This window comes from Lonchura striata, chromosome 14 (assembly GCF_046129695.1).
Source record: "Lonchura striata isolate bLonStr1 chromosome 14, bLonStr1.mat, whole genome shotgun sequence".
In the NCBI taxonomy this organism is placed as follows: Eukaryota; Metazoa; Chordata; class Aves; order Passeriformes; family Estrildidae; genus Lonchura; species Lonchura striata.
This window is the reverse complement of record NC_134616.1, coordinates 19,374,413-19,402,260: the sequence shown is the minus strand read 5'-3', so window position 1 is coordinate 19,402,260 and position 27,848 is coordinate 19,374,413. Positions and strand designations below refer to the sequence as shown.

General features: G+C 42.9%; 1 protein-coding gene across 5 annotated transcripts in view; it reads right to left on the bottom strand.

Annotated features, from left to right (window-relative positions):
- Nucleotides 1-6,287, bottom strand: part of HTR2C (5-hydroxytryptamine receptor 2C) — a 240,410-nt gene extending 234,123 nt beyond the window's left edge. For 4 of the 5 annotated variants that reach the window (XM_031504840.2, XM_031504838.2, XM_031504839.2 and 1 more), the window contains exon 1: nt 5,526-6,284. The gene's annotated coding sequence lies outside the window, so the exon portion shown is untranslated. Of the gene's footprint in view, nt 1-5,525 lie in introns of all 5 variants that reach the window. The other variant, XM_031504841.2, reaches the window with a different exon arrangement.
- Nucleotides 6,288-27,848: the final 21,561 nt, after the last annotated feature.

The following is a 27,848-nucleotide window of genomic DNA, read 5'->3' as shown; positions in this document are numbered from 1 at the left end:
ATAAACCTAAATATTCTTCTGAAAGGCAGGGAGAAGTTGCTGGGTGAAATTTTCTATAGCCTGTGTCATCAGGACGATTCCAAGGATCACGCATGCATTGCAGAACTGAGGACTGCTAGAGAATATTTGCTATATTCACACTACAGTGCTCAGACCTACTTACATGAGGTTTTCTATTTGCACACAGGTTTAGAAAATAGACAATGAGATTATTAACATTTAAAAGCAGTTATCAAGACAAGAGAGCTGTTTGGGACATTTATTCCAGCATTCAGCTATTTTACTGTTGTAAGCTGAGTACATAGCACTGGGTACCACAAAATATAAAAAAACAGGCTTTTTCAAAGGGATCATATATTAAATTTGATCCATAAATGTAAGAGTTTCAGTAGATGAACAATAGCCCCCATTAGAAACATTAATATTACAGTCTTCCAAATAACAGTGTCCATAATAACTGTGTGCAAACCACTATATATATTAAAGTGTGGATAATTAATATGCTTCAGCATTTTATTATTTTTTTCCTTTGCGAGCAATAACTGTTCTAAAATCATATATGTCTGCCCAGACCTTCCTGAATGTCGCATATACTGAAAAAGAAAAATTGTGTTCAAATTCTGCAATTCTTGGCATGAAAACACACTCAAAATTCCACATTTTGTCTGAAACAAGCCTGCTGGGTAAACCTCAAACATAAAATTCTTGGTTTCACCGTAAAGCCTGGAACATACAAGTCTGGTAGATAAAACTGCTATTGAACAGGAAGGGGAAGCATGACCAGCAGTCCCAATCAAAGAGATGGTTTATAGACCCAAGTAGCAATATTTACTCCCAGCGAGGAGAATTATAACAGCACCTGCTCTTGGGATGCTCAGGACCAAACAGCAGCATACACTTCATAGCCCCACTCCATCACAGGGACTGACAAAATCACTCAATTCAGCAAGGTACAGTTAAACCTGCAGGGTCAAATCCTCCACTAAACCCTTCAAAGATGCCTGGAGCAGCCCAGGTGGGGCTGGTAGTTTGCTGAATGTGGACTGAGACCAGCTGCTGTTGTGCTGGGGCTCATTTCACCTGGTGCTGCTGCCACCACCCCCACTCCCAGCCCTGAGTCAGTCACACATGCTCCACCCATGGGACTCGAGAGGACTGGGCTTTTCTAGCCTGCAATTCATCTCATCTTGCTGTAGACATGGGTAATGGTCCCCTCAGAGTGCTTTTTTTCTCTGCTGCAAAGAAAATCTAAACATGAAGCTTCAACACCAATGCCTGCAGTGTCAGATTCTGCCTGTCAGAGCCAGGTAATTATATCTGTAATGACCAGTGAGATCTTCCATATTGTCACATCTAACAAATAAACCTGGGACAGAGCAGGAAGACCAACTTTGCTACTGCTTGAGCTGGAATCAGAATTTATTACTTGTTACCCAATACCTGTGGAGGAGAAAAAAAAAGTCAAAATACAGAAATTGGTCATAAAGGAACCAGAATGTGTACTGCTGTCCAGAAAACCAAAGTGATGATCAGAGTGTGTCCTGGCTGTGGAGCAAATTAGCTGAAGCAGTTACTGTGCAACTTGAATTCATGGACTGTGGCCCAAGGATGAAAAAATCTTAGTTGGCAGTGGGCTGATTTGTATCATGTCCTGGCTCACCACTGAAGTGCGGCTTTGCTGTGCAACAACCTCCCACCTCTATTTTCCCCTTTATCGATTGTGCAGAATTCATACAATATTTATAGCATGGGAGGAGTATTATAGTGATTGGGGGGGGGGGGGTGATGCCATTTCTCTAATGTTTGTTGACTTATGGCTAAAATGTGCAATTCAACAGCTGAGGAATGTATCATTTCTATTCATGCTGCACTGCTCAGAAGTGCTCACATTTCAGTCCATGTCAGCTGAACAAAGGTAGTCATATCCTTGGACGCTTGCCACTGCAGCTATGTAGAAGAATTATGGTGCCTTGAACATTTTATGATCTCTGATGATAGCAGCATTTACACTGGGCTGACGGTTCAAATTAATCTGATTTTTAGAAGTTAGAGCATTTAATTAGGATTGGTAATAAAAATTATAGCATTGAAGAAGCATTATGACAGCATCTGTCCTGATCTGGGGGTGGAGGGAATCAGGATTTTTTTAAAAAGCAATAAACTATTAAATGTGGTTAGTCACAACCAAAGAAAATGAGCTTCTGGAACAATAAACAATAGATAGCAGCTGCCTCATCTTTGGGGTGGAAAGACACTTGATAATTTTGCACCTCAAAACATTCCTTTGATGTGTTGTAAAACCCACTCAACAACACATATCCCTTTCTGTACATTTTCTCAGCAACTCCATCCTAGCACTCCATTTTTGCTGTTATTGCCTTTCAGACTGGTGAGAGCAATATAATGATTCATCATTAAAGTACTCCTTAAGCAGCTTTGTTCCTATTTGTTGCTATATATATTAAATAGAAATTGCTCTTTGAATTCACCTCTAAAGTCAGACTCAGTTTTTTACCTAACAAGAATGGTATCTCCAATCATCTGAATCTAGCAAAGTGAGAAAACCTTTTGCATAATATAAATATCTGCATTCTCTAAGAGGAGACTGATACCACCACCTACTATGAATGCATTTTATAAGTGGTACAAAACCATATGGAATTCAAATGCAGTCTCTTCAAGACACTCCAGGCACTCTCAGAAAGGAACAGTTTTATCTCCAACTCAACAATTTCTGGACCACAGGCTTTACTCACCTGTAGCTGGTTTACAAGCAGCATACAAACCATAAAAATGTAATGGTTGCTGAAAGAGTGTAGGTACCTAAAGACAGGCCTTTGTTTAAATGCCTAGAGAAATGAGGGGAATCACTCCCTAGCAAACAGCTATTTCCTTGGCCCGTCTGTTACACATCTCCTCACCTCCTGTGACTGATAAGCAGCACATGACTCCCCATCTATTCCAGCATGGCTGGGCAGGCACAGGACCTAGTCGATAAGGGCAGGCATTTTCTCCAAAAGGGCAAACCTGCAGAGATCCCAGCATCTCTGCTGCCAGGTGAGCATTGGGCCCACAAGAACATCAAATTTAGCCCCTTGTTGCAGAGGGGCACAGGGGGAGTCTCTGCCCTCTGTCTCTAGGGTGGGCAGAATGTGACTGCCAGGCAGGGGAAGGTGATCAGAACAGTGTGTGACACAAAATGCTTGCCAGTCCAGATTTAATAAACTTAAGTTTTAAAAATTACCATTATTAACTCTCAACTTCCACATAGTTAAAGTTTAATAGCAACTTCAGTGCTGAGCAGAAAGGCTGCTCAGAAATGAGCAGTGGTTCAAATACATTGTTTTTTTTTTTCCTGAGCAGATGCAAGTAAGGCTGTAGGGAAGATATTCCCATCCACTTCTTCAGAGCATAGCACATGGAAATACACCCCAAGATTTTGATGTTCTTCTAGAACAACCTTTTGAAAAGACACTTGCTGGAATAGATGCACAAAGATGACCAAAATAGTTGCTGGCCAGCAAGTGCCCAATCCAATTCTTGAAATCTTGTTTAAGAACCATTTTGCTTTGATTCAGCCAGTTCTAATCACCATTCTGTCTGTGTGCAAACAGCAGTAAATGGGATGACTAATACATATTCTTTTCAAATGTTTCCTGCACAGACAACGGTGTTACTTAATGCCCACCACATTTTAATAAGTGCTGTTCTAAAAAGAAGTCATTCAGATGACCTTATACCAGTTCTGGTGAGATTTCACTGAAGGTTCATACATTTGTGTTTTCACTACTCTGAGGAAAGCCAGAAGATTTTTCTCCTCTTTGGAGAAATAAGAGTTGCTATGGAGTACCTAGTGTGTGGCTAAGAAGGGATCCTCTTTCTCAGAACAGAGAGCATCTGCTTCCCAGGTATCATCACAGCCTGGCAGGGAGTGTGGCTTCTTGATTCATGCACAACAACAAATCCAGCAGACTTGCTTCTGCACCTCCAACCCAGCATAGGACATACAAGTGTCCCATTCTGGCAAAAAGACAAGGGATAAAGTTCTTGACTGCATTTGGGCCTGAATTACAGAAAGGAAAAAAAAAAAAAAAAAAAAAAGGAGGGGGCGGAATTCTACTCCAGACTTCCTTATGAGATACACAGCACAGCAGCCCTGGGGAAACTGAGGCGGCAATTACAAATGCTCTGACAAAAATGCTCAGGTAGCAACACGTTCTGGTTAAGAATGTGTTGCTACCTGAGCAAAGAAAACAAAAGTGACTGAAGTGATTTACAGTGCAGATGACAGTGCTGCTCTTTTTCCTGAAGAGTGCAGTCATGAATGACACATTTGTTCTGCCAAGGTGCCACAGAAACACTTCTGAAACTGTTACACAGCAATGGCACTGTTGGCTGTGCTGTATCAATAGCTCTGCAATGCCAGAAACAAACACAAACCACTCTACACGTGATGCAGGTGCATAATCCAGGCAGCACCTTCCTCTTCTGCACAGCCAGGCTTCCTTGTCAGGGTCTGCACTCAGGAGCCAACAGGCAAACCTACATATGTGGGTCAACCAGGCCAACAAAATCAAAGAGGTATCCAATGCCCAACGCTCTGCTTTTCCAGAAAAATGGAAACTTTCATTTCAGCTTAATCTTTACAGAATAAAACTCACACTGGAGATCTCAAGACAAACCAAAAAGAGCATGCCTTGGTGGTGAGAAGGTAACAGTATCAGCTGCTGTTGATTTTGTTAGGGATTTCTCAAGAAGGCAACTTTCAAAACAAGCCTAAGTAAATTTGATGGCACTGACAGATTTTTATTCTCCCAGTTACTGGTGCAAAAAATCCTCAAGCAAAGATTCTGGGTGGTAAAGTAGTTAGAGTTGAACAAAATTCCTCTTCACAGGGCTGGGAAAGCAAAACACAAATCCCAGACTCATACACTGCTGCTTCTAGAACAAATTTCCTTCTCTACTTCTGAACATCAAGATCAACCTTTAAGGACTTCAACATTCCCTCTTCCACAGGGAAGATCACCTTTTTTCTTCCTCTTAGTGTAATTTCACTCCTCAAAAAAACACCAGCTTCCTGTCAGCAGCATTTTCCCTCTCTGTGTGGGTGCCCTCTGTCCTCCCCATGTCCACAGGAGCAGAATGAAGGGACCTGTAGAGTGCACTGTGTCCCAGTTTCTGAACCAAAGTATAACCCAGCATACTGCAGCCAACCTCACCGAAAGGTCATATAGGAGGAAGAAGTAAAAGCTCCCAGGTGCATTTTGCTGAAACAGAGGGTAGTTTGTTTAAATTACGTGCAACAACTTTATTGCCAATCAGAAAAGGTATCATTCAGGTATCCTTTGCCCTCTCCTCCCTGGTGCACACAAAGAAATCACATACATTTTCTGTCTGGCGTTATAGATTGCAAATTAAGCCCTGTTCCCATGGAAAATTTTTAAAAATTTTATATCCCAGACTGCGAAGAGGACTGTATCCCCTCGCAATAGATCATGGCATATTGCACAGGCAACAGCACCTACCTCCGTGAGCCGACAGAGACAGCAAGTCAACATAATTCCTCTTGGATGGAGACATTTACCCCAGCTCAGACAGCCGGGGCTCTGCTGCCATGCCTGGAGATTCGGGCACACCAAGAAAGCATCTTCTGTGAGCAGCACGGCTCCTCTCACACACCGAACTGCAGCAGCAGCCTGAGAGAGCAGCAGCAGTTGAATTGCTGCACATGTATCTCTGCAGATTATTTCCTGCTCAAACACTTGGCGTAAAAGCAGATGCTCTTAACCCTCTGGAGGCCTCTGCCTTTGTCCCCCCTCGGCAGAAGAAAGCTAGCAACTCCAAATATTCTGCGGTGAGGCCGGAGAGGAATGACTGGAGACACGCAGGGCATCTTCTGAGAAGTAGTCCCAGGCTCGTGCTAGTTGCAGTCACTTTGTGCTCAGAGAGCCAAGCATTCCCACAGCATCCCCGGCCAGGCACCACACGGCTCCCACTGCATCACCCGCTGCAGATGCCCAGGCTCCAGCGGAGCACCGCTCGCGGCTCACGCAGGAGCCCCGGCCAGGGTGGGGCGGCCAGAGGTCTGACCCCGCGGCTGGAGGCCACGGCCCGGGGGCGAGGAGCTGAGGGACACGAGACGAGCACGAGTGACCCAGAGTCAGGCAGGCCGGGCTCGGGGCACGGGGCTCTGCGGTGCCGGGCGCTGCCCCATCGCCCGCGGGCGAAGCGCTGCTCGGGCGGCACTCGGCACCCGCGGGCACCCGCTCGGCGAGCGGCAGCGCTGCTCCCTCTCACAGCCTGCGAATGTGACTGGGAAGCATGGCTGAAAACATGCTACAATTAACAGGAGGGAGGGAGATACTACTGCTCTCCTGCTAGTCTTAAAGGCACATTGCTCGCATGTGCCTGTTGACTATGCAAACGCCCGCAGCTTCGGTCCCGGCGTCTCGCTCATCTGCAGGCGGCCAATATGCCCAGGCAGGAGCCCTGTCCGGGTGTGGGGAAGGAGAGCAACCCGGGAGTCAGGAAGTGAAGGGGCGGCCAGCACGAGTGCCTCCATCAGGGGCTGGGAGGGAGGCCTGGCACACCTTCACCGCTGTGCCGGGAGCCCAACCAAGCCCCTGTCACCCAGCCCGACTGCTCACCCCTGTCACTGGCAGCTCCACCATCATCCCAGCCTGGCATGGGGCATACTGGCCACTGCCCCCGGAATCCCACATGGGATTGTCTCCAGCAGGCAAGGAGGGTCTGGTACCCCCTAGGAGCATGGTGTCCCTCTCTGGTCTTGGTAGGAGAATCAAGTTGCTCCCACTGTGGACACTGGCCCCAGCAGGTGCAGCTTTGCACCTTGGTTTTACACAGCCAGAAGCTGAGGCACTGAAACCCAATGTGTCATATATCCTCAAGCTGTGATGAGTTCAGCAGGTCTTAGACTGGCTGTAGCATCTGGGGCCATAGCCACCTCCCTCCTGCCCCAGGGCTGGGGCAGCAGGCTCTGCACCAGCTGAATGCCACATACTCTCTTTTCTTCTCATCCCCTCTTCTGAGTGCCTTGGAATACTCTGGTTTGTCTTTCATCACGTCATAGCACAGATACAACAATAACAATGCCAGTAAGTCCAGCCCACATCAGCCTTTTCCCTCCTATGCCCCCACCCCCCAACAGCTGGCATCTGAAACTCAGAAGTCTTCAAAATGGGTGATTTACCCTATTAAAAAATCTCCACTTTTTTCTCAGTAGCCGTTGTTGCCATAGATAACATGTTTTTCTGAGCAGGACAAACTAGTGTGAAGCCCTGAACCTTGTTGATCTGCTTTGCATCACACAGCAACCCGTTAGCACCTTTGATTCTCCAAGGCCATGGAGACACCAAAATTAACCTGATCAATACCTGCCTCCATCACTGAGACCGAAGCTGTTAGCAGTGTGGATATTTTAGCCTGAGCACACAAAGCCAAAATAAATTACTATGTTGAAAAGTAAGTTAAGCATCCTGTAACTTCATTCCTGAAAAATAGTCTGAAAGGGAAGGCACCCTTAACATAAAACCAGCAAATACTTGCCACTGATACAAGAATGCATCACAGCAAAACAAATACTTTCTTTCCTGTAGTGGCTAGTAAATCGTGATCCCCTGATAAAACAAGCACAATGCATGTTTCACTGCTTCCAGGCCATGCAGCTTTGTGCAAAAATACCACAGTGAATTAATCCAAAAGGGCCTTTATTAAGCATTGCATATCTTAAAGAATGTCTTTTAAACACCAGACCTACAAAACATGTATAAGTAGTAATCAAAATGCTTGGCAGAGACACTTAAGGATTTATGCTCCTGAAGTTTCTCCCCTGAGTATCAAAGATCAAATTTGTTCTCCAGAAGATAGCTGAGGATTTCTAGAGTTTAATGCTTCCTGAGCTCATTAATTAGTATGCAAAAACAGCACAGTGACTACCAGAACATCACTACAAGTATCTGTCCTGAAAGAAGGCAGTCCTCTGCAGCACACTCAATAGAAATATTCTGTGTACAGGCACTATTACATTTTTCAGCTACAACACCTGATGGACCAACCAACTTTAAATTCAGAGGAAATGACCACCTATTAAATTCATAAGATCAAATGTTCATTTGAGTTATTCCATCTTGTACAACAGAGAATGTTGTGGCATGAGAAACTCAGGTCAGCAGGGTCATATCTTTCTGTCAGATACCGGGTCTGCCACTAAAAATTATGCACATGCTTGCAAGTGCGTAATTTTTTAGATTTGGTGTAATATGAGATTTCATTCTAAAAAATATTTGCATGTAAGGAAGCCATCATATTGGGAAGTGTCACACTACAGAAAGCTGAATCATTAAAGAGGTCTGCAAACAACTACAAGACCTAAAATTCACATCACAATTGTACTAACCTGCATATTCCACCAAATATATGTATTCTAATTAGACTATACTGCAAAACAACCATTCTCAAAGACTTTAAATGCATAACAAATAAATGTAAACCGTAAGAAATACAGACACCATTAGAGTGGGGATTTAAAAACTTTTAAAAAAGAACTTTGGAAGTCAGAAACCTGATTATAACTACTCCAAACTTTCAGAAACATGTATTCAAACATATTGCTACATGATACCTGAGGAATAACAACTCTAACACCTTTTAAAACTCAGAGCTCCCAGGTGGTAGATGTGTCCATGCAAAACAAACAACTACCCAAGAGACAGCAGGCACATTCAAGAGCATCCAGCATGCTGACCCTACTGGGACTTATAAAACTAAGAGCATTAGTTTAAATGGCTACTTTGGGGGAAAAAAAAATAAATAAAATAAAAAACACCCAAGCAGGAGCAAGAGAGTTGGAGGCCTGGCAGGATGAAACTACCCACTTGTATGGGTCCTGTAAATATTGGGGCTATCTCTGCTCAGAAATCTCAGAATACTGACCTCAGCCTTCATATTACAAAATCTCATGCTCTACTCCTGACACTCAACATTTGACCTCTCTTTATAGTTATTCTTTTACTGTACTCATGTAGTGTATGAGGACTAATCCATCTTCCAATGAATGGTTTGTGCCTTGCTGTTACCAAGTTGCAAAAGATCATGGTTGGTTTGTGGCATCTAAGTGAACAATTCATACATCATGTAAACCTCTACAGTCACCTCATCCTTCAGGTCACATGTGAAAATCCCTACAAGTGAGAGGAAAGGGCTCCAAACAGTGTGAAAAGCAATGTCAGCACAATCATTTCAGCCTTCTGGCGAGTGATGGGGGTGGCCAGAGTTTCACTTGTGCACTTCATGCAGTGAAGCACTGAATTGGCCAATCCATTGTTGCAAGCGCCTGAACTCCTGCAGATGACAAGGGCAAGAGCAGCACTGGAAGATGCCAGGACACCCTGGGTAAACAACAGGCAGGGAGATTGTCCCCCCACAGCCTTGCACCCATTTTTTCTTACACACTGTAGGAGCCATACTCAGTACAGCAAACAGCTCTTCTATAGACCATGAACTGACAATTTTGACCAAGTAAAACAAATTGTGGAAGTAAAAAAATTGGAAAATTTTGAAAGCTTCTCTAAGAAGGACATTTCACACATATGCCCAAAATCTGTAAAGGGTAATTAATGTAGCACATGCCACAGTCGAGATGGCCACAATACACAGAGTATCAACACTCAATTTCAGAAAGCTTTAAACGTTGCCATATAAAATAACACCTTGCCACATCAGAAGGCTCCAGGCAACTGTCCATACAGAGTAGCATCATCTCACCTACAAACTCTTGGCTAGAAATAAATTACAGTCTCTGGCATATGCCAAGCCTTCCACCCCAGGGTTCCCTGAACTTGTTCTCCAGGCTGCTTAACAGAGCAGCTCCCAACATTTTGTATCACAAATCATTCTTCAGTCTTTCTTATCAGCCCCTACCAATAACCAGCTATTGAGCACCTACCATGACCCCATGGATGTCTGGAGTTCAGAACGACCAGATTGAGAGTGAGGGGCTTCCAGCCAGAAGAGAGGTGCAATAGCAGCTACCAGAGCATGGAGTTTGGGAAGCAACAGCACTGACCTTTAGAACTCAGCTTGCTCAGAAACTGCCTCCCAGCCAAACTAACAAAATGCACAACCAAAGCATTTACAGTTTTGAACACTCACACATACATTAGCCTGATGAGCCATCAGTCCCGAGTTTTATTTATACTGGAAAAACTTCAGATGCTCAGAAAAGGCATCAGCATCCAAGCAAGACACACTGCCAGTCTGCAGCACCTCACTGGGAAACATCATAGGACGAGTGTGCAGTGTGTACCCAAGGAGGCGTATGCTGACTAGAATTGGACTTCACTGCAGGGAAAAACTAGGGACATCAGAGACCTAAATATCCTTTCAAACACCCTATTTGCAAGACAAAAACCAACTCTTTTGACTTGGCTTGTTTAGAAGCAGATATTACTGATTATGAATCTTTATGATATCAGCATAGTATTGTGGTTTTTTGCAAGTTTTTTTTTTGTTTTGTTTTGTTGTGTTTTAAATCAGTATTTGTGTTGTGCTTGAAAATATTCCGTTGTATTTAGACATTAGAATTCCACAGCCCTCCTTGTAGCTGTGATTTAGAAATGGAAGTATTTGCCCTCTAAGGTTTGCAGAATTCAATGAATGTGTTGGTAAAGAGTCAAAAGAGCATGTTTGGACAGCCTGGGTATTATAAGGTCCCCCCAGCTGCCTTTTACAAGCTAGCTGGTTTCACCTTTATCAAGGCTTCCTACTTGAACTACTTCTGAGAAGTCAGCCTTGATTTCTCTGAAATTTTCAAATGTATTTGAGAAATTAATATAGGCACAGGAACAGTTCATCAGACAATAATCTTATTGAATGTTCTCTGTAGTCAGAGACATCTGGGCCAAACCATATAGACAGAATCAACCCTGATATCTACAAGTACAAATCAATGTATTCACAATGAGCTCTCAAAGAGGACAAATCATCATTCAGAAATGGAGGGCCATTGCTCTGACTGGTAGTGCTTCTTTCTGATTCAGTAACGAAAGAAAGGTAGCAGCTATGAATAAAAAAAACCCAAAAGGTGCCAAAGGGAAAACAGGTTGTAGCAAAGTGACCACCTGGGTATTGAAAGACAAACTCTCCTGAGATTCAAATGCAGCAAGAATGATTAAACATGGATACAGAGCCCAAACTACAGGAAGTAGACCCTCTGTTTTTCGGTGCAGGCAAAGTGAAGCTTAGAAGTATTTTAAGAAGGTGAGCACTGGTAATAGCTTTACTGTAGGACAACTAGGTTAAATCGAGCTGAGATAAAAAGGAGTGAGACTGAATTATTTAAGCTTCCTTTCTGGCCATATGTTCTGTGAACAGCTGATAAGTTGTAGGAAGAACATGCTACTTTTAGATTTCTTGACTTTCCTGCACCAGGGTCCTTGTCTCTGCTGAGCAAACAGGGAACCAATGCCTACTGCAACTGGGTAGCTGGGAAACAGGAGTTCTCCCTCTGCCTCTAGAGCTGGCTGATTAGTTATTTTGTGCTAACCAAGTTCATAACCCATTCTTTAAAATGACCTCAAGATTCTATTAATATTTGGTGTTATGAACAAAAGGGCCTTCCTGGTTCCCACGGCAAAACTGGGACACTGCTGGCTTGAGCTAAGTACTGATATTGAAATGTTAATTAGCTAATTGCTCCTGGGGATGACCTACACCCCCCACCCTCACTGCCATTCTAGTACTGGGATGCAAATAGAGGAACCAGTGGAATAATGGGAGGGGGTTTTGGGGATGAAAACACCCCTAAATGGAAGGCTGGGCACAGTGGAGGGGGCTGGATAGGTGCACTGGTTGGGGAAAAGGGAACCACATCCCTGGTCTGTGTCTGACCTGTCACCATAACCTGCAGGGGACCAGACTGGACTGGGCTGTGGGAAGCAGGAACAAAGGAACAACTCTTCCTGGTGTTCCCAGGAGGGAAGGAGAGGGGACAGCTGCTGCTGGACTTCAGCAACAGACCCTGGCTGGTCTCCTCACCCTTTGGCTACCAGTGTGCCAGGAGGAAAGGAGAGAGGACGGTCTGCTGGGACTTCAGATACAGACTGCACACCTCTTCACCTCCAGATACCAGTGTGCCACAGAGATTCCAGGGACAGACCCTGCATGGACACTCCAGAGACAGACCCTGCATGGACACTCCAGGGACAGACTGCACAGAGACTCCAGGGACAGACCCTGCACGGACACTCCAGGGACAGACCCTGCACAGAGATTCCAGGGACAGACCCTGCACAGAGACTCCAGGAACAGACCCTGCACGGACACTCCAGGGACAGACTCTGCACGGACACTCCAGGGACAGACCCTGCACAGACACTCCAGGGACAGACCCTGCATGGACACTCCAGGGACAGACTCTACAGCCTTCTCCCCCTTCAGCTACCAGGAAAGCCACAACAGCGGGGGTGGGCTCCGTGTCGAGCCCCCTGCCCAGCTGATCTTTTTAATAAAGAGCTGAACATTAATAAAGGCATAAGCCCTGCTCATTACATTTTGGAGGTGCTTTGAAAAATGCCAATGAAGCTTAGTCCCCATCAGCTTCTGCCTGCTCGAAAAACAGGAAAATCTCTCCAGGCAACTGTGATGAGCAAGCTTTGTTTTTAACTGGGATACACAAATACCAGGAATATAGTGTGAGAAGAGGTCAACTGTCACTGTTGAAGAAACACTGTACCTAGTTAATGCCAAATGTGGAGCTCAGGCACCATCAGCTTCAGACCAGAGCTGCACAGGCTCGCCAGAGAGGCAGGGGAGCACCCCAGCACCCAGTGGCACAGGGAGACACACCAAAGTCATTGGACAGCTTCTGGCACCCTCCCCACCTCATCTTCTTTCCGGGGATTTTCTTTGTAATGAAATTCTTCCTTTCATCAAAAATTTCACAAAACTTTATAGCCAAGTTCAATTTTCTGTTTATATCTGTTTTACTTTTCTATAGTTTTGGAAGAATTCTAAAAGGATGTTACCCCATATCTTTGCCAGAGTTTGATAAATATTGTTTCTGTTCAAAAGTCCACAGGAAACAACATAGAACAAACCTGTCAAGCCCATGCTGGGACCAGCAGATTCACACCTCCAACTTCCCATTCCACTTCTGGAGACCATATCTCTGATATGTAGCCAAAGGACAACCCCCCACCTTTTCTTTGCCTTGTTGTTATCCCCTCCCTTGGACTCCACTGTCCCAAATATCAGTTACAAGGCATCTCCATATGCAGGGTATAACATGTTAGCACAGATGACCTCATGAAAAGGGAACCAATATCAGCACCAAAAAGCAGTTACCAGACTGTGGAAGCAGTGAGCCTTCTCTTCACACAAGACTGCATTGGGAACCTGCATGCTGGGGGTGTCCCTCTGTCTCTCAGCTGCAGCATGAGCTTATCCATGCTTTGGGCAGCACCTGATGGAGTCAGAGCATTAAAGAGTCAGTTATTTAAACCTGCAATGTCCAAAAATCCACAGCTGAGAAAGAGAGAAAGGAGTGAGATATCACAACTGGCACACCACAGCAAAGAAGGGAGACCTGCTCATGCTGGGCTGAAGAGGGGGTTTCTCATACAGCAGCTGTCAAAACCTTGTTCTGAAATGGCTCAGAAAGCTTCACCTCAGCCTTGTCCTAGCCTGGACAGCTGGGGACAGCTCTGCACACTCTTCAGTTTCCGCAGGAATTCCAAGAACTCCTGTGCCCCCAGGGATCCTCCTGGAGTACAGGGAGATGACACCACCCCCTTCTGCACCCATGGTAAGTTGTGAGGCCCTTGTGCTTCCTTTCACACTCTCTTAGCCAGTAGGTAACAGAGGGAGGTGAGGGCAGTGGGCAGTGGTCAGTGCCCTGCTGAGCAAGTGGTGTCCCAAGCTCTCTGCTGCCAAGCACACAGACCCCTGTCCTGGGCTGCTGGGGGCCACAGCTGCTGCTCCAGTGTGGGCTGAGGGGTCAGTTCAGCACCTTCCAGCTGGCCAGAGCAGCAGTCTGTGTGCCAGCCCCTTTGCAGGACACTCACTGGTGAGTTGTGATTCTCAGCCTGAACACATTAACCCAGGAGCACTGCAAAGGTTTATCTGAACCAGGGCTAAAAAGAAAATTACAAAGAATCTTTGGCAGAAGGGTGAGTAGTGAATGATCTAAAATATATAAACACATTGTCCTTTTATAGCAGGACTGGGTTTCTCTATTACTGCCTTAAAAATGTCATGCTAGCTCCACCTAGCACATGGAATGCTTGTACTAGCACTGGGGAATTATTCAGGATTAAGTGTGGCCACTTTTGTTCAGTTTGATCAACTGGTTATTTTTTAAAATTCAGACTAATGCTTCCATTTAATTCCTTTCACCATCTCCCACAGAAGAAATATGGCTTCAGCTAACCTCTCAAGGGTACATTTGCTAAGAATTCAAAAGATTTTACAAATAAATGAGGGGGAAGGCAACACTTTACTGTAGATCACATGTATTTTAAAAGTCCATTAGAGTCCTCTAGATTTATCATGCTACCAGAACTCAGATGGGTATTTAATACAAGAAAAATTTTGTAGGTAGACGCAGAAACCTAAATGATTGATCCAAAATTGCCTGGACAATAAAAGTGTTCAGGCCACCCCTTGCAAATACTGCCAAACAACTCACACCTTCCAAGCCCTGCTGGTCCCAACTGGAGCAGTTTCTGCTCAGTCACTAAGCAGTACAACCACTAAAACAGGATTTCTGGAAACATAATGATATTACTACATCCCACCTAATCTTTTGTGATTGGCTCTGTACTAAATTTAACAAAAAAAAATCAGCAGGCAACAAACAATATTTTGACAATAGACAGAAATAGAAAAGTTTTGGGGAAGGGGCAATCATTGAAGGAAGACATGCAGTTCCCTATAGAAATCCAGGAGGGATTACAGTGCCATCTAATAGGACAATTTCCCTTCTGAACAAGTGAGCGACCAAAAAATAAATCATTCAGGGGATATTTTCCAGTGTTTGGGTCACAAGTTAAATGAGAAGCTTTGCTGCCATTCAAATGGCTGGTCCTATGGGCCAGACTGTGCTGTCTGGGGCATATTCTTTTTTGGCTTCTCCCTGAAGTCAGAAAAGGCTGGGAAGATTTGAGGGGGTCACATGAAGTTTAAGGTTTGCGACTCTGTCATTCAAGTGATTTGTAGTTCAAGTCCATGGGCTTTCTCATCAGAAGGATCATCAGAGTTTTTCTGCATAGAATGACAAACACACTCGCAGCTGTGGCCCTTCAGATGGGGCTGGAATGGCCCTTTACAAGAGACAGAGCAGGGCATTCACAGAACACCCTGAGTCTCTGCAAATCTGCACTGCCAACCTGGCCAGCTCGGGGTTCAAACACTTCTGGTTAGGGGCCATGCCGAGGTTCTAGGAACACAGAATTTGCTGAGAAACCTGCAGAGATGGGCACGAGTTACTTGGATTTGTGAAAAAGAGGACCTAAAGCAGATTGCCTTTTACAATTACACAGCCACAGGGAAACAGCATAGCAACAAAGACATGGCAGAAATGTGAAAAATGCATATTTTATGATTGGCTTTTCACAATTGTTATAATGAATATTATATGTGTAATGTTAGAAAGTTATGCTGTATTAATTCTCTTAAGTAGTGTGTTAAATACAGTTTTAGGTTACAGCATAATGTTGAAATAGAAACTCTGCAATGTAGAATTTTTTTACTAGCTCAAGCAAGAGATGAGATAATCAAGAAAATCTTTACACAGAAATGTCAGTGAAGGGGGTCCATAAAGAGTTACTGCCTCCTTATCAGAAAAGACAAGCAGTCTTCCACCTTCTCACCAACTGTTTGGAACCACCGGGATTAAGGAGATGAAGTTGACAAAAACCAGAAAAGTTCTTAATTTGCAAGGAATTTATGCATCATGTATAAGATATATGAATATGCAAAGGCTATTGCTTTTAAGGTCATTCCTTTGTTCACAAGGTATTCTTTTCATGACTTAGTGTCAGAGAGCATCCAGACGTCTGTAATTTTTTGCTTTTTTTATTGTCTTGTAATTGTCCTAACTCTGAATTTCATTACTCTAATTGTATTACTATTTTTATAATAATTTTATTATTTTTAAAATTTTAAAAACCGAGTGATTGGCGTTTCTCACAAGAAACACAACAAAAGCCATCACACATCCTCTGTATAGTGTATTACCCACAAGAAGCAGGCTCCTCTGTACATACACTAGCAATCAAACTTTCAATACTTTCATTTTCAGAGAAAACTAACAACATAAAGAAAGCATTTTGAAGATTAGGCCTTCTGCAGAGATAAGAAAAAGAGCTGGTATAGACCTTAGTCACGGCACTGAATAACAGCAGGAGGAGTCCGTGAAACGCAGCTCGGAGCATGCTCCACCCGCGGGGATTCAAACGGTGGGTCCACGCCTGAAAGCTGCACTCGTCCTGCGTGGGACTCCCGCTCCCGCTGTACAAACACACATCCCTGCTGCATGCACGTGCAGCAGCCTGAGCCCATCTGCCCGGGTGGCTTTGGGCCCACGCTAAGGCACATGCCAGTGCCACCAGGGCACGAGATGGTGAGTGGCTCTGCGTGCAGATGGGGAGTGTGTGTAATGAAATGAGTGCCAGCTCCTTGGCAGGAGGCTGCTGGGGTGATGCCGTGTTGATAGCAGATGCTGCTAACACCTGTTGATGGGTACAGCAGTCTCTTTTTAAAAGCAGTCAGCCGTGGGAGGCAGGGAAGCATGGGCCTTGTAGGCACAGATAATTGCTTTCCAGGTGCCAGCAGGCATTACACAAAGGAAAACGTGTGTTGTAAAGTTACAGAGTCAGGCAGGACACAAAGGAATTTGCATCAAACAACAGCACCAGTCCTCAAGGAAAAGAAGTACCAGTCTGAAGCTGTAGGACTCAGAGCAATGGACTTCATTGCTTCCTCTAGAGCAGCAGCAGAGCAGAAAACAAACTCAGTAAAGTTTCAAAGGGAGATGGGTCTAGCACAGAGACCAGACTTCATTCAAAGAATTTTAGCTCTTCCTTTTCCACATCCCATTCTTGAATATACGCTCTGCTCACTCTGCCTTAGAAACTCATTCTTTACTAGATCACTTTAAAGGAATATTGGTTTTCCTAGACTGTTTCATTCAAGTGGGATATTGAACATAGTATTGAGGTAGAAATGGAACTATGGCTTCCAGACAATAAAGCTTTCCTCTCCAGAGGCAGTATCAAAAATAATCTATAGACCTGGGTTGTGGCTGCAAAGAACCCTTGCACCAAACAAGAGATGTAGCTGGTCAGTCTACTTTGTATGTTAGGGCAGTCAGGACTCAAAATAAAGCTTGAAACAAATTTTTGTTAGGGTGCCCTCCTTGTGCACCTCATTTCCCTGCTTCTTGATGCATTCATGTTAATAATCTTTTTCTTCACTGCCAGTTTCTTTTTAAATACCCACTTGGAGCTGCTGTGATAAGAGGTGTTTTCATTATTATTTTTCTCAATTATTTGGAAATTGCTAAAACATCCAGATTTCAAATAAGCACTTTTTTCTTTTCCTTCAAAATTCTATCAAATAGTGCCCCAGTTAATTATTGTCTTCTGACTGAGTTTCAAAACTCAGCTTGTTTGATGCCACAAAAGAATAAATCCCAAGGAAAAAAATCCCTGGAAATGCCGTCCTTTACTTTTTTTATTTTAAATTGGTTTTGTGCCATCAATGAAATCATCCTGTGGAAAAAAAAAAATTAATTCCAGCCTTTGGGGAGGGACTGAACAGAAAAACTTTTAATATGCAAAGTTCAAAAAGCAACAACAGAAAAGAGGTTTTTGGAAGGAGCACCTCTGGCCGGCCCTAACAATAGCTTTTGTCAGTCCCCCAGGCTCCAGCAGCACAGTTGGCCAGCTGGCTGCATAATTTAACATATAATATATTATGCATCTTGATCTTATCAGAACACTTTACAGAGGCTAATGAAAATGGTAGAATAGGCTTTGGAGACCTTCTACATCACTTGCTTTAAACTGCCCGGCTTTACACAGCATCCAGTCAATTACCTAATCCCATCTATGGACATCTACTGTCAAAGGAAGCAGAAAGTAAAAGGCATTTAATAAAAGCATGGATCGAACAGAGATCAGCTGACCATGAACAGCACATGGCTGTTCAGTCATTCATACAGTGATTTATTTAATACCCTCAGAGTTCATATTTCAGAAGTCCTTTATTTCCTAGGCTTGCTCCTTCTTCTAAGGCTTGCTATTGTAAAGATGACAGCACATTTTACTAGCAAATAACTATGAAATACATTCTATTTCAAAAGTTTACTACAGAAAAAGTTCTTGTATTTCACCATAACTAATAAAGAACAGAAAAGTACCATTTGCTTGTCTTTGGCTTTTATCGGTTAAAGTCAGACAAAAGTGAAGACACTGAAAATAAAGCATTCATACTGCATACAAGCAGTGCTGGAATTACATATTTTCATGGCTGCTTTTTTGACTCAAGCAGCAGTCTGGCAGGGCAGACAGCACACCCAGAAAGTTGTTTTTCCCAGGGTGAGAACAAACCCTTACACTCTAGCTGTTCTGACCTTGCAGCTTTCCCACACACACGGAAGTTGATTCTATGATTTGCAGAACATCTCAAGTTAGATTTTTTTCCCACCCAAGTTAATCCCTGTGCCAAAAATAGATCAATGTTAATCAGCTAAATCTAGGAAAACAGAGAAACCAGGTCTGTTGCTAAGCACAATAACTTCAAGAAAACTGCACACATTGTAACATCATAATTATCACCACAGCTATGCAGAAGAAAATTATTTCCACTGAGATGTGGCAACCTTTTGCAAAGATAAGACAGATACTTCCACTTTCAAACACCAAATGCAATATCTGCATTTATATCAAGATACTAGACAGCAGACAGGTAAAATTAATTTGATTAACTTTGTGCATTCTTTTTATATGACTTACGTCCTTTACTGCATCTTGGCTTCCATATATGCCATAAATCAGCAAAAGGAGAGAGCAATAAAAATAGAGGGACACAGAAAAGATGAAGAACTAATATTCAAATCCTCCCACAGAAGGCAGACAAGCCTCCAAGGAAATATGGGCAGATTCTTGTTGGTAGGAGGAGAATGAGAACATGAAAAATATCAGCCAACCAAAATAATGGAAAAAACCAAAAACATACATACATATGCATGGCCCTGGGAAACTGGCAGGGACCTCTCTGCAGGAGTAGTGTCTGGGGAACAAGATGTCTCAGAGCTTTTAAGTCAGACCATCCAGCCTTGAGGTACCACAGCCTGTCAACATCCAAACCTAGCACAATGATCATAAAAGGGAAACAGGAACTAGGACACACTGATAAAAGCACTAAAATCACCTTGAAAAACACAAGAGCTAGGAGATTAACAAGCTAAACAATACTTTTTCCTCCACGCTGTCATGGTTGATTGTTTAAAGCCTGTCAAAAGCTCCTCTGGGAAAACCTTCATAGATATACCAAGAGCAGTGGGAGAGTAAGGAATCAGTCAATATTTAATAACATTATTACTCAGACAGTACCATATGCAATTAATTGAAGATTACAATGGCTTTTGAGGAAAAAGTGCTTTTCTTTTGTAATAACAACCAAGTCGTTTGCAGTATTTTGAAAGGCTTTTTTTCTTTTTAGTACCTGAAAAAGTACCTTTCTTAAAGCTGTAGCAGAATCCTGAAGGCACTTCAACTACCAGAGAATTTCCAGCAATAACTTCTGTCTCAAATGCTGAATTTTTTTTGCCATGTTACTTTCTATCCAAATCATGAGCAAATATGAGACTGCACTGAAATCATTAGCACCGCCCACCAGGCAGATCTGCTTGTCACTGCACATTGCGTCTCTCCAAGACAGACATCTGCAGGCTGTATCTGGACACCTCGGAAGAGGCTGGCAGAGCACTAACAGCTTCAAATTCATGGGCTGCCTCAAGTCCCTTTCTTAAGGAAAAAGGACAACTTCTAAAGGAAGCCCATGAACAAATTCAGCTCCTACATCACACTAGTGGAACTACTTTCGGAATGCTGAGCATGTATCAGAAGTTCACAATTCTAAAAGAAAGATAGAACAGGGAAAAAAAAAAAAAATAAATGGAAGCAGCCAAAAAGCATTTGGGAGGATTTAGGAGGTAGACACTGTGCTGCACAGCAAGACACCCAAAGAAAATCTTACAGAAAAATGAATACCAAGCAGTGACACGTAGAAGTGCATGAACAAGTGTCTTGGAAAATATGCAAGTGCCTAACTAGTGACACAGACAGCTTCTGGAACTCAGTAGATAAAGAAAGGGAAAAAAAAAAAAACCAGTACCATATAGTAAAAATTACTGAATCTTGTATTAAAGTCTACCAATCAATGTATTCACAGTACTCTCAAATACCACATCTCCTGAAAGTCTGGGAACACATCTTTCATTGCTCTTCTGTATCTGTCTTCCTCCAGCCAACAGCCTGAAGAAAGTAATTTTATACCTTCTCTCCTCAGGCACCAAACTCTGAATTACAATATGAATTTAGGTCTCCCTAAGAGTTGGTAACTCACCTGCCTCTGCTTGTCCCCATCATTTTCCAAGCAGAAAAGCAGAACAGTGGCACACTCACAAGTTCATTTGATTGGCAAGTACCTGAGGTTTTCTACTGATGCACTATGAATCTAATAAAATCCTCAATATTAGTACTGGAATATTTCATACAGTGCTGTTTTATTTAATTTCTTGTTTATCTGACTACTGCCAAACAAGAGGATATGCCATGAAAGCTAATACAGCCCTAAATGAGATATGAACCATTTTCAGAATACCATGTGTGTATTTTCTTATACACATGAGCCCACAAATCCTACTGCTGATTCTCAACAAAGATGTTTCATTTGTTTTAAGTAATCTGACTGGAGACAATCTGCTTCAGAAATACCTCTATAAATATACCCAGGAGGAAATTTGACATAAACAGTATAATTGCTTTGCTACCTATACTTAATCCTGCATAGAAACCATCTGCTGCATTAAAAAAAAAAAAAAAAAAAAAAAAAAAAAAAAAGGTAAAAACCCACAAACACAAAAGCCAAATCAGATTATTTTTGTACACTGCTTACTATTTCTCAAATTTGTATTTTACACTATGCATGTGTAGACCACAAGATCACCATGCACAAGATCATCACAAAGTGGTGTTACAATACTGCTTTAAAAAACTCAGACAAGCATGTCAAGGTGTACAGAGAAACTGGGTGTGTAGAGAAATCCTTTCATCCTGCTCTGCTCAGGAAAGAACCAGAACCATTAGGAAAGAATTCAGGGGAAACAGCCAGAAGCATAAAATATTTATCTTACTAGGAAGATTGAAAATTATGGGCTGCTGCATTGGGAGAGAAGACAACTGGGATGTGCTAAAATGGCCTTTCTTGATACAGAGATCACACAATATTCTGACTGGAGAGCACTGCTCAGATGGTCAAGAGCTGTTTCCTTCCCTTTGTCTTTCCAGAGGTGTTTAACTTGACCTTCACCAGTGAAGGGTCTGAATTTCCCTGGGCAGTAAATTCTGGTGCTTTACCATTTTTTTTTTAGCTTCACCCGGCATCTAAACTCTATCTTCCTTGTCACAAGGAATATTTAAGTACTATCAGGCACCCTGTGGAAACTCCCCCCTGGAAGTTCTTAGGCTAGCAAAACTTCTGTTTGAAAGAATATAATTACATGTGAGCCTGCACAGGTGCTGACTTGCTGAGAGACTTTTGAACATACCTGGGAGGGATGTGGAAGCCAGGAATCTTGCTCCAGTCACACATTTCTTTCCCACATGTCTCTGAGGGACAGAGTGTGGTTCCCAACTGTGACAGCAAACACTCCAATCACCAAAGAGCTTCAGGGAGCTTGGGGATGAACAGGAGTCCTGCCTTTCATGCCCTAAAGGACCCCCAACTTCCTCTGAAAGGGGAATCAGTTTCCCAAGAGGCTGGACCGTGGGGGAGTGAGGAGTTGGGTGCTGTTCCCAGGAAGCACTCAACCATCTCTGCAGGTGCAGAGCCCTTGTGCTTCCACAACATTTGAGGACTTGCTCCCCACTCCTTACCCTGCTCTTGTTCCTCCAGGTCTCAACCAGAATTTAGCAGCTCTTCCTAGAAACCCCTCGTTCCTACAGATTGATGGCTTTTCTCTTGATCCCTAATCTTCCAAACAAAGGTTCATGCTTCACTCTTAATGCAAGGTTCCATATATTAACATCTTACAAAAGCCATACAAAAACCTTCAGCCTGCTGGAAGCAATAACCTATTGATTTAACATTTTGCTCACTGCTACCAACTAATAAAAGGATGAAGGCAAGGCACTATATCACAAATTGTCCCCAAAAATTCAGAAAAAAAAATGGTCCATTTTGGATCAAGAGAAGCATGAAGGCTAGCACATGCTTAAATCACATCTCCTCATCAGCTCTGAGCCCCATCCCACTGCCATCGCCTGCATATGACCAAGGGCACTCAGAACAGGACTAATGGCAGATGGCATAATTAACAGGCTTTGAGTCATACATCCATGAGTGTCTGAGTACTAGGCTATGTCAATTAACATATTTACAAACAGAAGGTTTTGAAAAACAATCTAAATTACAGCACATGATCTCCAAATTCAGCTCTGAATTTGACCTTCCTGTCATTCCCAGATACCAAACAGCCATGCCCAAAGCTGGATGTATGCTCCCTCTTTCACCAACCTATCTCTGCTTCTGCCGTGTCCTAATGGATGAGTTACCTTGAGTTGTCACATCGGATTACACATAGGATGTGACATAGGATGACGTGATAATGTACCCCCCTTTGATGTGTGGCTTTGGAGAAGAACAGGAAAACACAAATGTACTGAGCAGAAGTTTACTTGAATCATTGTAGCATTAATATTATTATTACTGTTACTACTATTACAATGATGTTTATGTTTGCTTCCCCTCTCACTGAAGTGTAGCAAAAAAAGCCTAAGTTTAAAAGAAAATTATTTCCTCATGAAAAGCATTTGGGAAAGCTTCCATAGATCTTTGTTTCCAAATTCTACAAAAATTAAATGGGTCAATTCAGCATTGGTTGGTATTGAGCTATCAGTTACCACATGCTTTTCATATTTCTTTTCAGAAATGAAGGACATGAGGAAGAAGAGATCTTCTTTGCTGCTTGTTTTTTGACTAAGCAGACATTTCTCCCTATTGTTCTACAAATGGTATGTACACAGATACCAGAATATTAAATCAAAGAGCCAAAAAAGTTAATTAAATCCCTTGTTAATTAAAATCCGAGATAGTGACCTTCCTGCTTACTCATGAGGAGGAGTAAGAACAGCACTTGGAGAATCACAGCTTCCTGATGATTGTTCATCATGGCCAGCAATCTCCCAGGGCCAAAAGATGTAAGATTGGGGTGCATTCATCTCTCTTTTTGAGCACATGCATATTCCCTCCCTCTTCCAGGAGTGAAAGTTATACAAATTCTCCTATAGATCTCTGGGTTGTGCTTCACACTCATTTCCATTTTCTGCATTCCCACCAGGGTTCGTGGCACCACACTCAGCTCAGCCAAGGAAGGAATCCAGCCCTCTGCTTTTATTTTTACACGTTGTGCTTTCATCATAGCTGGATGAGTGAGAAACCATCTGCTTCCTTGGGATGAAAAGGCTACAGTTTCCAGAGGAGTGTATCTTTCAAGATACAGCATCTGTCCTTTCTGCTCCTTCTGATTTATAGGTATTTTGGTTTGGGCCAAATTCACAGCTACATTAGGAATGAGAATAGCCTAATGTAACACTGTACCCAGAATGAATTTGGCTCAATGACTTCAGCTCATTCATTCTCAGGGATGATATTTCAGAGCACTTGATCCATGATGAATAGTAGGTGAATTAACACTGGTGCAGTAGGTAACTTTCTAATTTCATTTCTACTCAGACCATCCTGTTGCCTGGTATTAAAGAACAGGTTTTAGCTAAAGCTATTTCGTTTGAAGGATTAGATAACAAGGATATGTACCTTTCCTAATCAAAAATACATTGTGTTCAGATTTCGTACATGAACTTTTGTCATGCAGCACAGAATTACTGGACATCCAATCTGATAATCTTTCACATTTGAAGGGAACAGGAGCTACAACACATAATTTAAGACAAATATCAACAGAAAGGATGATGTGAGGAAGGAGTCAGAACTAAAAATCTAATCTTTCTGATGCATATGAATTTGAAGGATTTTTTTATCTTGAACATTGACAGTGGGATTCCAGACACATGAATGACTGAAAGGTTTTCCATATCACAAATATAGTCACTGTAAATACAGCTCAAATAACAGCTCTGATCTTCTAACTTTCTAGATAGTTGCTAAAATTTGAAATCATCTTTCTAAAGCTTCTTGGAGATCTTCCTCAACTTTCTTACTGAAAATGATCTGACAAAGCCTAAAGAGCGAATGAACCAACTTGCAATTTTCTTTGCCGTTATCTCTGCGGTAATCAACTTCCAGATTTATTCATAATTGTGTTTCACATAAATTTTTTCCTTTGCACAGGAATGTGTATTATCTCCAAAACTGATCTGCCCAAATTCTCAATCCTACATTTTTCCTGAGGTGGTGCGAGGAATGCTGTGAACAGTAAACTTGTTTGGGGGCCACAGAGCTGGGATGATGGAGGAGACAGTCAAGGTTTTTCACTTGCTGCTGAGCAGGTGGCACTGAAACCCCCTGATCCTGCTTCCCTTGCAACCAGGTGCTCTGCAAGATTCTGGACAGGAAAGTGCTAGTCCTGCCCTAGCTAATATAAAAAAGATATTTCTACTTAATGACTACTTATTCTATTTTAAAATACCCACACTCAGAAAAAAAAAAGGCACCACAAATGAATCTTAAGAGACACAGTGCAGTGAAACAAGAACTTGAGATGAGCAGAAAGGAGATTTGTTGTCACAGAGGCAGAATGTGTGCAGCCTGGGAGCATATTTCAGACCCTGACAGTATCATCTAGACCCAGGATTGAACCCAAGTGTATTAGTAACAATCTTAATCCAGGCCCTTTTAGCAGGTGACAGTTTTGATACCAGCTAATCTGTGCCACTAACAGCTTCCAAAGCTAAGGCAGAGAGCCCACCAGCTCCAGCAACATGATCTACGTACTTGGGTCAAACTGTGGGCAAAATTCAAACATCAACCCTTGTCCAGTGCTAGAGAACACTTCCTACAGTATTCAAAACCTCTGCATAGGGCTTGCAGGAAACAAAACCTCTCAAAGACCTGCAGCCACCCCAAGCAGAAGCTGGAAGACAGGACATGTGCCAGGAATGAAAGCCACAGGAGCTGAACATCTGGGTCACCTTCCTCCAGAGCTACCAGAACTTTTAGAAAAGTATTTTGCCAACAAAATTTTCTGTACATATTTTTAAAACTGCTTAGCAGGTGTTATATGCAAACCTGTCTTGAAGCATTAGTGTCCACAATTAGCCCTCCTGACGCAGACATGCCTCTGGAGTCAAGTCCTTGCCATGCTTTTTATCACCTCATTACTTAACTCCCTTTATTGCCAAGGGGATAAGTACTGACTTTGCCTTTGCAAGGAGTGATGGAGGAAGTACAGACCTTCAGCTGCCAAGAGAGGTTGCTGAGGTACTTTTATTGGCAGGAGATCCAGGCATAAGTCTTACATGAGTACTGCAGGGAGGGGAATATAGAGCACTTCTTACAATTTTAGGACACAGCAACCTAGAAACTACAAATCTGTACAAAACTGGGCTCCAGCACAATCATATTCATACTGCAGTGGCAGTTGGACTTTGCAAAATTAATTTTAAAACCCCTAGAAGAATTCTCAATAAGTATTTTTATTCCTGTCCTTCATTAATATACCTGCTGGCTAAAAATGACAAGGGACTTCCAGCATAGCAAATATGTTAGTAGGCATGGAAGAATCAAGAATTGCTATATTCACTCTTGAAAGGTCTTGTCTATCACAGTTGGAGCACAGCTGTCTGTGTTCCTTACTCTCTGGTAATTAATGCCACTGAGAAGTAACATTAATCCCACATACTGACAAAAAACAAAGGAGCAAGACTGGCATTTGTGCCCTTCTCTTCTTCAAGGGGGACAGCTTTGACTCTTACTTGATTCAAGGGGACTGAAATAATAACAGGACTTTTGAAGGTGATTCTCTTGTGTCCGAGCTGAGAAATGAGAAACAAAATTCCAAAACAGACCCATGGCAAAAACATTAAATTTGTCCATTCTCAGTGATGGTAAAGATGGCAGTCTGGCACCTAAAGTTACCTGTGCACTGCTTATTGGTTCTGAGATATGCTCCTCCTAAATACATGTGTCTGAAATACAGAGAAGTGCTTTCCCAGGACAGATTTTTCCATCCTTCCAATCCTGCATCCTTGCCTCTACAGGGAGGGCACAGCCACCCTCCCAGAGAGGACTGCAATGACCACCACAAGCCTACAGCTGAAAGCACAGGATGGAACGTGCTGCTTAAGAGTCTACCCAGTGAGAAGTGGCACTGGGAGATCTGACAGCCGTGCTCAGGGAGAGGCTGTGAGAAGGTCAAAGCAACAGAGAACCAGGGAACTGCAGCATTCTCAGCCAGAAACTCTGCTAGCCTTCCTCAGAACCACCAAACCCTCCCACACCTAGAGATTTCACCCATGCAAGAAATGGAGAGAGTGCTTCCAGTCTTCCTGTAAGCCAGTGGTCTTTCAATGCTGGTGAAAACACTGCTTATTAGTGATTAATAATTAGTTTGTTGTAGAAACACTAAGGAATTAGAATAATTTTGCACTAAAGCCATTCCAAACCTCATCTCCCAAAGACCCCCAGGTTGCTTGGATTCCCACAAAACACATTGTGGCTATAAAGCAATGCTGTTTGTCATGCACAGTAAGTCACACCACATTTTCAACCCTCCCTGAAAGCATCAGCTTGAAAATAACTGTGGGCAAACCCTCTGCAGTTCTGATTTTGGAAGTTTTAACTTCATAAAAGTAAATATCCCCCCATTTAGGTATGGACCCACTTGCCAAGCATGAGCCCAGCTGGTGTCAGCCACACTTGCTCTCTCTGGGGCTGATCAAGAACCAGGGAGCTGCCGTGTGATGACATTCCATGTTTGTCTGCAATAAAAGCACTCATCCTGTTTCCATCAGTTTACTCATGTTTCCATTACATTTACTCAGCAGGTCATCATGAGGGAAAGTCAGAAGATGAATTTGCCAATCTAAACATGGTGATGTTTCTTGAGACTTTCCAACATCAGGCTTGCAAAAAAAAAAAAAAAAAATTAAAGGGTTAGTCTTAGCCCTAAGGCAATGCTCAGAGTGTTCTGTGCTCCCTCTGTGTCACCAAGGGGCTGCTCAGAGAGCAGTTCCACACCAAGTGGCTTCCTGTGCATTGTTCAAAGTGGACACAGTGAGTTGACTCTCCCATGCCTGAAAATGAACTTAGGCAGCTGCAGGACAACTTTCCATCTCTGCCTCTCAGTGCCTTATATCAGATGGTTCACAAATTCTTACCTCTTCAGACACCAGCTAAGAAATTAGCTTTTCCATTCTATTGATTTCTAAACTGCATTAAAAAGAACACATTTGAAAACCTTCCATGTCCTGGTGATTACAAAGGACATGCACTGCCCTACAGCTGTCCTTCAATTCTGAATTGGCCCTCCAGAGACACACCTGTGTAGTTTTGCATTTACAGTCAGGAAACAAGAATATATCCAG